The sequence below is a fragment of the Vanellus vanellus genome (genome assembly GCF_965231255.1).
Source record: "Vanellus vanellus genome assembly, chromosome: 8".
In the NCBI taxonomy this organism is placed as follows: Eukaryota; Metazoa; Chordata; class Aves; order Charadriiformes; family Charadriidae; genus Vanellus; species Vanellus vanellus.
In genome coordinates this window covers 15669990-15682829 of record NC_138913.1, presented here as the reverse complement: position 1 = coordinate 15682829, position 12840 = coordinate 15669990, and the positions used below count along the sequence as shown (strand labels likewise).

General features: G+C 37.7%; 1 protein-coding gene across 2 annotated transcripts in view; it reads right to left on the bottom strand.

The window, feature by feature from the left end:
• Positions 1 to 12840, bottom strand: part of DLG1 (discs large MAGUK scaffold protein 1) — a gene marked incomplete at its 5' end in the record, with an annotated part of 115024 nt that overhangs the window by 68058 nt on the left and 34126 nt on the right. The window lies entirely within an intron of this gene.

The window sequence follows — 12840 nt, the reverse complement described above, 5'->3', positions numbered from 1 at the left end:
GCACCACACGCATCCTGAAGCAGACCAACTAAACCAGAAAATTCCATAATGCTGCTATTTTTCAAATACTAAAAGACATATTTTAGAGGACAAAAATCAAGCAAACCAGACCTTCCTCACTTTCAAGAAATTACTATAAAAAACCTACGTTGTATACAGCACAATAATCTTAATGGGAAAACAGTGAGCAGAAGTATTTCTTTGCCAGCCCAATTTCAATTATTACTATGATTTCAAGCGATAAAGTACAAAACAAAATTAAGTAACATTAAGTCTCCAGAAATAGCAGGGATAAAATTGAAAGTGTGACATACTTTCTACGGTTTGCACCAAAAATGTGCATTTATAAATACCTAGTGCAATACATACCTTTTCTAAAGAACAATTAGAACACGAGCCATCAGACACCCAACCACTAGCAGCTTTTACTTTTGCTGTGCTTTTTGTAGGACTCTTTTTTACACTGTCGCGTAGGTTTATAAATTTTCCTCTGTGTTTGGAAGACACGGGCAATGTGGATGAACTAAAAGATGTATGAATGCTCAGTGCCCGCTGCTGATGCCGGAAAGGCTGCTTTGGCTGCATATGAAGATTTTGACGTATTTCCATTCTTGGGCTCCTTGTTGAATCAGTGAACTTGAGCGTTCCCATTTCACCATCATCTGTAGCACCACAGTATTTGTAGTCCTGACAGTAAGTAGTCATGAAACTAGCAACATAAACAGTCCTTTTTGCCAAAAATAACAGAGGTAAAATAAATGAAAATATTGCTTCCTGAAAAAGTTCAAAATACAAATTTTTTCTAGATTGTGCTCATAGGAAGAAACAGTAACTGCTGTTTTAGCTAGTACTGCATGTTGTGTACTCTCACTCTATTTAAAGAGCACCATTGAACCACCACACAACAGTCAATTTGCTGAGCATAAATAATCAATGCAATGCACAAATTATTGAATAGATGGCAAAAATCATCTGACTTTATTAAAAAGAAGCTATGAAAGGTTATTTTCTTTCTTCTATAAGCTCCTACCATCCCGAAACTGTTACATTTTACTTCCTCAAAACTTCAAGGTTTTACATCTACAAATTTTTGAAATATACCAATTCTACTTTTCTTAACACTTTATGGGGGCTGAAAACTAATGAATTTGAAGACGCTTATAATGAAAAGTATGTTAATAGTGAACAGGCAAATACACTGTACAAGACTTGAACATTAAACTGCCAAAGAAAATCAATTTGTTCAGACCATAACAAGAATTACTTTGTTTTAATAAGAGTTGCATTTCCATGAAATACAGCAGTACTGTGAGACCACAATTTTAAGGTGCACACTGTTAAAATTAAAAGCTAAAAAAATAAAGGCATTTAAATGTATCTGAGTTATTTACTATTTTATTCATTCAGGTTTTAATGCCATGGATGCATGATCTCTATACTATGTTTTTACCCCAATATTCAAAAACAAAAAAGCTCCAAAACAACTATACCCCCCCAAAAAAGAAACACAATGAGGAGCTCGTTTGACTGAATCATGCTGTTGAATATTTAAACTTTACCAGCCAATCACTCTAAAAAGAAGTAATGATCAAAAGTTAATTTCCCAGCGACTACATAAAATCACCAGCTACACCTGTATTCCTAGCCTCACAGATGGAAGAAGCAGGCTTAACTCAGCAGTCATGCAGTCTTCTCAACAGTGGACACACAACCAGCATTTGTACAGCTCTGGACCAGCCACAGCACACACCATCTGCCTCTTGCGCCATGGGTCTGTTCTAGGAATATGCTGTGAATCTGGATATCTGGCCCTAGGTATGATAAGAACGAAGGACACCAGCTCATAGGAAACAAAGCTTTATTAGGTCAGCTGTACTGTATTTGGATAAAATGGAGAGAGTTCGTCAGTTCATAGCATTAAAACATGGTTATTCTCCCTCCCACTGTACACATTCCTTCAGCAAATCTGAATATTTAAATGATATGAGTCAGCATAATTTTTACACGCCAAATAAAAACCTAGAAATACAGACCTAAGTACAAGCATTTCCAGTTATTTATAGAATGGATATTAAGAGATAAATAGGAACTGACAGATGCTCCTTTAATCACCGAGGGCTGCCATGTCTAATCTACCCAGAATGGATGTAATCAAGAGCTGCATAACTCATCATTAATACAATATTTATAAACGTAGAGACAGAAAGGTTTCTGGCCAGTGACAGGAAGCTGAAGTGTGTTGGTCATGCAAACATTCGCGGACTTGAGCATATGCGTGGTAGGCATGTCTTTTGCCTTTCAAGTATCAGGAGCTGGAGGGCTGTGCCCCACTAATACATATGGGCAGATGCACCCGGGTTGTTCTGTTCTAGACACCTCAAGGATCTCTAGATTTTGTTATTGAAGAGCAAATTATTGTTATTGAGGAAGATAAGCATGTTGTGAATGTGCATATAGGTAAACAGTTCAAAACCAGCACATCACAACTTTTTCTCATTTGAGAAATGTCCACAAACACATTAATATCGAGCGACTCTGAGGCACATTCCCCAGCCTGCAGGGATTATGCAGACAGAGGCTGTCTTGTGTAGAAGCCTCTGTATCAGTATCCCCTTTGGCAACAGTGTGCCAAATGGCTGCTTTTGTAGACCACAAACTTTTTTTTCCAGCAATGTTATCAATATTGTGTGAGGTTTAGCAGGCTGCATTCATACCACCCATTTTACTTGCATATCAGTACTTCATTTTCTACCCAGCATGACATTGTCTAATTGCCAACATGTAAAAAGTGAGAAGTTTTGAGTATAAAAGGCTTTTCTCTTGCGTACATAAAAGTCCCAAAATATGTGATCCAGATTCAAAAGGAACGTCTTATTCCTGGAGGTATCAACTTTGTTGAAAACACGTAGACCAAGTAGCTTCTTGATTAAAAAGAGCATCAGCTTTGAAGCATGCAAAGTGAAAAGGCGAGGGCAAGGGGAAGAGATGCTGGATACCATATTCTTGGAAACCCAGTTGTCTGGAAGACACAAGGCTGAAAGACGAGACAAAGGAATTCGCATCTCTCCAGTGTATTTTAAGACGTGCTGACTTCAGTAGCACAAGAATTAAGATTATGTAGCAGATAAGTGGTAACAACACTATTTTTTTTTTTCTGGAAGTCCTCATGCCTTTGGTCCCTGAGATGATATCAATAAGATACCAATAATTAAAAGAAAATAAAAACGTGAAGGCACTTGTAGTTTCAAGAGCAATAGTCCAAGCACCAAAACGCAGCCAAAGAACAGGAGGCACACAGGCAGAATACCTAACTCATCCAGGGCTGCACGGTGTGTCCGGGCAATCTCCAGTGAAAAAGCTTAGGCCGCATCAAAATTTAGTGTTATGCAAGTATGGAAAGTGAATATAGCATCTTGGTCAGAAAACATGGGAAGAGGAGGAAAGGACTATATAATCAAAGCATAGTAAGGTGTATCTAGAACAACTGTGGTGTAAACAAAATGAAAACAGACAACAGAAAATAAAAACAAGGAAAAAAAGTAGAGAAGGCAAGACTAATGATATTAAGGGATTAATCAGGTATTTGAGAGTCAGAGGGATCATTCTGCCAAATTACATTCATGTGTGTGAGGTAAGGTAGAGCCTGCCTTGCAGTGGCACTGGTAGGACAAAAGAGACCTGGGGAAGCAGTGGGGACATATGCATCATTCAAAGCAAGGAAAAGCAGTTATGCAACTAAACATGCACAGGTTTGGCACATCGTCTTTTGACTGCAGAAAGTCTGAACTTGCAAGTGTTCTCTGCAGACTGTATAATTACTAGCATGAACTGCTTAACTCTAATAATGAGTGCTAAGTGATTTTTCAAAACCAGAAGGGGTTCAGGATCAGGTTGTGCTTTCATAAACATACAAACTCTGAAAAATTTGTTGTTAACACAAAGCTGAATCATCAATATTTCATTTATTTTAAATTACTACTTTGAATGTGCAGTACATACTTCTTTGCAGCGATCTGTTAAAGTGCCAGTAATATTTTTACAAGTAGTGTTTTTTCAAAAATCATTTTCTTCTACATTCTTTAACACCCACTCAATAGCTGGATAACAACAATACCCATGGAAAGGGAAAATAGTACTAATATTTGACCAGCATTGTCTTTTTTAGCAAAGGTCTTTTTTAAAGCTTCAATAACCCACTTTCATTACTTCAAAAAGCAATTGTAATAGCTGGGAGAATCCTCCCAAAATAATTTGGTACTTCACCCCTTCCATTGCCTTCAAGCAGATACCACAAAATCAGCAACTTCTGTTAATATGCCCATATTCATTACCTCTTCTTGAAAGCAGGAAATAAAATATCTTCCAAAGCAAACAAAACTTTAAAAGTGGTAGGAAGAAATGATTTTGATTCAATACAGAGTGACAAAGCTGAAGACAAATGGCATATTTTCTTTCTAGAGATATCTAATTTAAGATACGGCTACGTAGTTTTATATCTTTTCTCTGAACTACATCCTAGAATGCCACAGGACACTTCACTAGTGAAGCCTGCTATTTTAAGAACTTTGCATCCATCTTCCTCAAAATCACAAGAGTCAATACTCATCTAAACATACCTTCAGGGATTTATAGGCTTTTTGGTGGGGTCTAGTGGTGGCAAGACTAAAGTACAACTACCATCCATTCTCATTTAAAATCCGTATTAGCTGTACGCTGCCCAGAGCATCTAAATCTCAGTACACAGCTGGCATTAACGTTGATGCCCCCCCATCTCTGCAGCATTCCTCCCTAAGTCAGTGTCATCCTATGGCCTGGGCAGGTCCTTAATACCAGTCAGTGACTTGAGCTGTTAAGCAGTATATTTAAGACAAGCATATTTTCCCTGAGTGTATTTCTCCAGGACTTAAAACAAAATGTAGCATCAAGGGGATCTGGAAATAAAACATACCACAAGTATTTCCCTACTGCCAAAACAAAGATTCACAGAAATCAAATAAAAAATTACCCATTTTCACAACAGCTAAAATCGCATGGAACTAACTGAACACAGGCAATCATTTAAGTATTGACTTGAAATTCCAAACAATGTTCATAAATCACAACAGCACATAACACAATGAGACATGCTAATATGCTGCACGTATCTGAAATTTGAGAACTGCAAAGACACAAGACTCACTTCTACCCAGGCATGAATACTGCCATTATCGATAAGCTAGTCTAGAGGGTAAAATACACCAAATACAGAGGATGGGAAGCAGAACCACCAAAAAAAGAGAATACCATGAATACAAGTATGACTCAAGATTTTCCCTCTCTACAGGTTTGTTATTTCTTTCATGTGAGAAAGGTTCTCTCATCAACAGACCGTTACTTTGCTTTAAAAATGCACTTCCCATCTGATGAACTCAAAACTCCCCTGTAAAACTTGCTCAGCATGTTAGTACAGTACCTCTCCAGTTTTGATATGGACACCATATCTGACTATTTCATGCACAGCAGCTAAAAACCAAATTATTTAAAATGCACACACTTTTTCAGCTTTCTAACCACTCATGCTCAAAACTTTGTGACTGCGTTTGTATCATGTGCAAGTCACAGGGGTGGAGGTGTTATTCAGATTCTCCTATCCAAGTCAGCATACTCCATGCTGTTTTTCAACAATAAATTGATTTACCACAAACAAAACCTTAAGAGACACTGGCTAGCATAAATTATAAGCTTAATTATGATGGCCTCAACCCATGGGTGGTTACAATTAAGCGCACCTATCATTCTGCACTGGTACAAGGAGGGAGAACTTCTGGCTTTAGATTTGGGTTTCTGACACTCCCTTACCCCTTCAAGGGCTCTTCCTGTTCCTTACCATGATGGAGCAAAGGCCGACTCCCATTGTCTCCTAAAGACGAAGGAATGAAAATACCTAATCTCCACCTGGATGCTATCCAGGTCTCTCCAAGGATAGTTTGGACACAAAGCACAGAAATGAAGGTGAGCCTGAAGCCTCTCAGAGCGTGTCTACATGAGGATGGGTAGGTCAGTACAAACTGGTTTTATTAAGAGATTTTGAGGACAGACAAGCCATCTTGGAGCTGTAACATCAGTTCAGGCAAGTGCTGTCACAAATATGAAAGCTTTTTTGGATCCCAATAACAAGAAGATTTATCTACCCAGCCCTTGTAGATTAAAAGGCCTAGTCTGAATGCCTGTAACTTTACTGTAGATCTCATTTATTCCAGAGTAAACCATGGCTTTTGAAAATCATATCTACATGAGCACTCTATTTTAAAGACACAGAGCTAGCATGCTAGATATGACTAAACAGTAGGGGTTATCTGGTGGTTTGTTTTGTTTGTTGTTTGGTTTGTTTGTTGTTTTTTTTTAACTCAGTCAACAAATTGATTCTCTAACCTAGTTTCCTCCTCAAACCCCACAGCATTTTACATTGAACTCAAATGAACTTAAAACTCTGAACTTAAAACGTAAATAAGTAGCTTTGAAAGGGAAAAATGGTGTCAGCAGAATATGAGTAAAAAAATCACAGATCATGATCTGAACTGATTTAGAGACAAATACGCCATTTATTTACTGTCAATTCTTTATTGCAGTCTTCCTCTACGAAAACAATCCAGTGAGGAACAATTTGCACCATGATTACCCAAGCAGAAGTAAAGCACCAAAGGCAGTGACAGAAAGACTCCTACTTGCTGTGGCCTAGTAAGCAATTTTTAGTGCAGAAAAAAAAAAAAAAAAAAAAAAAAAAAGAGAACGCTACAATCATAAGTAATTATACAGGATAAGACAGACTGTCCAGCAGTTTGTGGGAAGAAGTTCTACTGTGTAGTGAAAGCAAGAGTTTTGTGTAGGAGACAAACGGACACCCACAAAGCAGAAATGAGTAACCTGGAACCACAGAACTATCACCAATGCTCTTACTCAGTATCCACTGGTTGTTTGAGGAGTAAAACTTTCAGGTTAAGAACCTCATGCAAGTATGAACAATAATCTCAGCAACCAACCTCTCCTCTCTCTGTCAGAATCTAAAAATGGACCCTCATAGGCTGGACTTAACATCACAGACAATGTTTCATACAAAGGAGACCACCACTGTCCACTACTTACGTCTGGCATTCAGAAAGATGTACTTAGCTCAAACTAATCTGTCCTGCCTAATCCCTTGGGGATTGCTGAAATGGTTGACTCTCAGTCATATTCCAAATCCATAATATACAAAGTGTACACAAAGTTAATATTGGTTTTGATAAATGTGATTTGTGACTTCTGTTTTTCAAATACTAAACCAATGTCCAGCTCTGAACCCCAGGCAGCAGGTTAGTCATCTGTATTCACTCTGTGCAACTCAGCACTCTAAGCTCAAAACAGAACTACAAGGCTCCCCATTTAGGTTTGTAAGTGCTATTGAGAATGAATTTAATGCATTTAATTTGCAACTTAAAGCAAGGCGTAGAAAGGTTCATTTAAATAACATCAGCCTTAAGAATAGTAGCTTTCATTATAATGCTAAGAAGTCCACAAAGAAGCCCAAGCAGGGTTTCAGTGTCAGAAAGAGACCGGGCAAGGAGAAAATGTGTTTTAAGACTTTATTATAGAAAAACAATGGCAGCTCTACGTGTCAATATTTTAGTTTTTGAAATTCATGGCAGAATGGGTATGCTGTGGTAGGAAACTGAGATGTGACGGACTGTTCACTCCTGAGAACACTATTAAATCAGAATACAACAATAAAAGTTGGTTACTGTTTACATGCTTCTTATAAACTCTTGGAACACATAATTTCCAATCATTCCTAAATTATTCAGGGAATAATTAAATCCTCCTCATGCTTATTTTGTTCTTTATAATTCATTCTTAAAATTCATTCACCTCAAACCAGGAGAGCAATGACGACCTATATCTATCTAGCTCTGATAGTAGGAAGTGATCACTCCCAATACTAGAAACATATCAGTTATCTCAAAACTATCCATTACTCTGCTCCAAAACTTTTTTTGTTGGGGATTTATTTTAATTGAATAAATCTATAGGAAGTATTTTTCATAAAATATGAAAATTATGCACATTAACCTTATCTTATTTAAAGCATGATCTGTTTTGTTTTGGTTGTTTTTTGTTTGTTTGTTTTTGGTTTTTTGTTTGTTTGTTTGTTTGTTTTTAGAATAAGAAACACTCAGGTTCACTCATTTATAGCACCCCACTACCCTCAGAGTACTTAAGGAGTAATGAAGCGATCTGAAGAAAGTGAGTGAATCCATGCTAGAGCTTTCCATTTTAAGACAAGTATTTATTATTTTATTGATGATTGCATTATTCTGTGAGCAACCTATTATTACCTGTCCAAAGATCTCTTTATAAACAAATCTGCCCTAAAACACCGAGCATGAGCAGAAAGCCATTTGCCTCACATTAATGAGCAGCAAATAGAAAACCACACAAGAAGAGCTATCTATAGCAACCCATTAATTAAAATCCTTTAGCTTTTACAGGATGTAAGTTTCAGAAGATTTTGGAAAAATAATGACCTGATTTACACGCAAAGTGGCTTTAGTGTAAAGTCCTTACTTTATTTACAAAAGGCTTCACACACAAGTGGCATTAGCATTTTATCTTTCTTTACATGTGCTGAATTCTTCCCAAATATACACTATTACTTTCACTACAGTTCTGATAGCTTTATATTGCTATCCAGATGCTTTGCGCCTTTTCATTGCTCAAAGCTAAGGCTAAAATCTTTACCATGCAATTACTAGCTAGGTGCCTCATCTGATTTTATTCATTCTTACACCATGGAAACACTGGAAGCTCCTCGCTCGCTTCCATGACAACATGCAGTTATAATACAATCTCAAAATAAGTACCATTATACAACACATCCAGGCTGTAGAATGAGTCATAGGAGCCCTGCAACATTTCAGCGAAATAGGCATCTTTTATGCATTGTCAAACACTCACTGTTGTCAGCAAATTAAAATACTACAAAAGTTATAACAGGTTTAACGCCTAGCATTACTTGAGCAAACTTTCACTCTACAAGTAAATAAGGACAGATTTGTTTCCTTACAATGCTGTTTGCTAAAAATTTCTAAAGATTCCAGCACTTTTCAGTTCAACTTAGTACAGAATATAGCCTTATGTAACCTTGCAATGGAATAACAAACATTTATGTATAATTTTAATTTTACAGTTTTGACCAAAACCAACAATTTTGAAAACAAGGTTTACAGATGATCTGACATATGGTCTGTAATTATCCATAAGCATTTTATCTGGATTTCAGGTTAATTGCGCATTAGAAACACAAGTCAGATTTGATCAATTTATTTTTACCCATGCTGAACACACACAACTATGGTGCATCCACATACCTAGCTAGCGCAGAAGCTGCTGAATGCCTCGGGCAGAGTGGAGAAACCTGAGCCAGTCATTCTGGGTTCCACACAAAACCAGCCTGTCCTTCTCATGAACTGGAACTAGGCCGAGTCAGCTGCAGCTGGAAATAAGATGGAGCTAACAAAACCCTCCTGTATCCAAAATGAGCGCAGAAGCCATTTAAACCATTCCCTGCACTTTCCCTGAGGACTGACCTGCTCAGGACAAATACACAGGAGCTGGATGACGAGGTTCAGCTCTGAGACCAGATGATAAACCTCCTCTGGTTAGATGGCACTGCAGTCACAACCACACAGCTCTGCAGAAGACAAACCTGAAGTGCAAGACCTGCTATTCTGTATCAGTGCCAGGGAAAACCTAGGGTCACATAAAGCCAGCATTTTGTGTTGGTATCACGCTGCTCAAAACATCTATCAGCCATGGTTTGTGTGGCACATCCCTGACTCAATTACTCTGGATAAAAAGAAATATTAACTATACTGATGTGAAAAAAAGTGAGTATCAATGAATATTACAAAAAGTAGCTTAAGTTTCTCAGAATGCTTTAAAATACGTGAGAAAATGTATGCTTTTCTTGAGTTATGACTTCAATTCCTTTTTTTTTTGGTCTAATTTTAACAGGATATTCATTTATGTAATCATTTCTGCTAACTTCCATTTAGTTCAGATAAGTAAAGTGCCAAATCGACAATAACATGTTTGAAGTCTTTAGGATACAAATATTTGAAATTCTTCATTACAAAAAAGTTTGTAGAAAGGGCTAAGACAAGGGTTCTGACTTCTGAATTTACAACTCAGGAAAAGCAAAACAGGATTCATCAGAACCTCAACATCACAAACTATTTAAAGAAAATTTTCAGTTTCGTTTTATAATTCCAACAACACTGCACAACACAATTCTACTAAAGATTCAAGCCCTTAAACACTGAGAAGCTAGTAGTTATCAATAAAACCTCTGGATACTAAACAGTTTAGTAAAAAAGAAGGGAGGTCATGGCCTGCATTTATTTACCTCCCTACCATAATTACTCAAAAAATACTTTCTTCATTCTTATATCCTCAGAACAACAAGAGGCTGAGCTAAATGTACCTTTAGCCACATTTTTATAACAGCAGTCAGGCCACGGGTGAAGTTCTGTGTTTCAGGCTCACTTTGACAGGCGAGGTTCCAAAGTCTCCGCTCCTCAGGCCAGTGCCCAGGTGGCTCCATGTGCAGACCACCCCCATGGCCTCGTCCCCCCCTGCCCTGGTGGGGAAATGAACTAAAACCAAACGGGGCCAATAAACAGAACAGAAAAGAAGAGTCTGACTCTTCAGTCCAAGAGAAGGGTATTTCTTTTAGAAACAACCTGAATTCTGCTTCCAACACTGTTTTGCATTACAAATCTTTGAACAAAATGCACAACAACAGGTGCTGTAACCCCGACTCTCCTCCCCTCATTAGGCTACAAACCAGCAGAAGCTGTTCTTTCACTGTTGAATCCTTGCCACTACAAGAAGGCTGGCCAAGTCCACGAAAATTCGTGGATTCAGGGTTATCAAACACACAAGCCATCTCCAGCGCTCTTGGAATCCCTAAACTGGAACAGGCAGCAAGCTCTGAAAGCCCTCAGAGGAAACAGCACACCTATCTGTCCTGGGCTTACACTCTCCCCTAACCCTCCGCTCCGGATGCCGCTCGAAGCGGGGCACCAGCTTGACAGACACCTCAGTTTTGTTTTGGTGTTTTTATTCCAGCAAGCAAAAGCGTAAGTAGAAAATATTTTACAGTATGTTCAACTTCATCTGATTATCATTGCTGAAGTTGAAGGATAAAAATTGATAAAGCTTGAGCAGTGCAACATAGGTAAAAATAAGCAGGTAAAGAAACAGTGCTGAAACAAATGACAAATTAACACTGAGAACTACAAAAGAAGAAAGTGGACAAATGGATATGTAAAACCAAATTATGCTATAATGCTACAAATAGATAACGATTCAATTATTTTACTTCTCAAGAACGAGAAAAAAAAGCATGTCTTTTATGCGGGTTACTGAGGCTCAAACCCAAATTAGCAGCTGTCAAAATACATTTTCCAAGTCCTTCATTACAAGAAAGTAGGTGCAAGTAATAACGTATAGTATAAAAATTAATACCAAATTGTTTCCCAATTACATTAGAACACAAGAAGATTCTATGATTCTGTAAGATGCACGGCAATATATCCACTGTCTTTAGAATAAGGCATAGCAAGACACAATGAGATTGTTTCTAATTTAGACATGCCTAAGGACAACAGTAGGGAATTCACCTGTTATTTCTTTCCTCAATCATATTCTCTGGAACTATTATTAATCTACCCACTAGACCTTCTCAGATACATTTCAAGATTAATTCCTGCCACTCTGATCGTCTCGTGACTGATGGATCACTCGGGATGAATCCATCAGATGGCATTTTCTTAGGAGACTTGGCATTTTCTAGGTCAGATGATCACGATCGCCAAGTGACACACAAAGGCTAGAAACTGAGATACGATTCCCTGCATTTAACTCACATTATCACCAAGCTTCATAACATCCTCTAGAGATTTATCCATGTTTTTTTTCCCCAGGGTTTTTTCCCCAGTGTAACTTATTCAGAAACATCAAATAACATAATGCACTGCAGACAGATAAATTATTCTAACAGTTCATGTCCCTCTCCATTAAAAAGCCCCAGACAGTAAAAACTGCCCTACTGGATGAGAGCAAAGGCCCAACTGGCGAAGAGCCTTACTAACAGCAAAAACTGATGGATGGGCAAGTAGGAGTTAGACATATGCCCAGTAATTTCCCCAGAAAACCATCTCAGAACCTGACAGTCAAGGTCTTCCTGAACCACTGTCTGTAATACTACCTGCCACCTGCCCTTTGCAAATCCATTTAACTCCATTTTGAAATCGTTCTCTTTTTGAATCTTCTTTACAGCATTTTATGGCAGTGACCTTTACAATTTTAGCAGAAGTTTTACAGGACAGTTATGACAGATTTAGAATTAGAGAACTATTAAATCATTTCTAATTGAGAACCTTCTTAATTTTATTTTTTATTTTATCAGTCTATCATATTCTCCCTGTTGTTTTTGTTTTTAAATTAACTAGATTATTCCCCTTAACACTTTACTACCCTTTTCCTTTTTACTTATGCTACATCCCTTCTAAGACAAGGCAAATGGAACCCCTCAATAAATATGCTTAGTGTCATGTTCTGTGTTGTTCTCTACTACTTCTTTAGTAATACCTGACGTTTCATTTACCGTTTTCTGCAGAGTACTAGAGTGACATTTTCAGAGAACTATCAGTGACAACTCCAAAATCTCTTTCTGGACTAGAAATACTTCATGTGTGGCTTATCACTATATGCACACCTGCAGGATTATCCTTCTAACTCTGTTCCTCATTTGCTACTGTA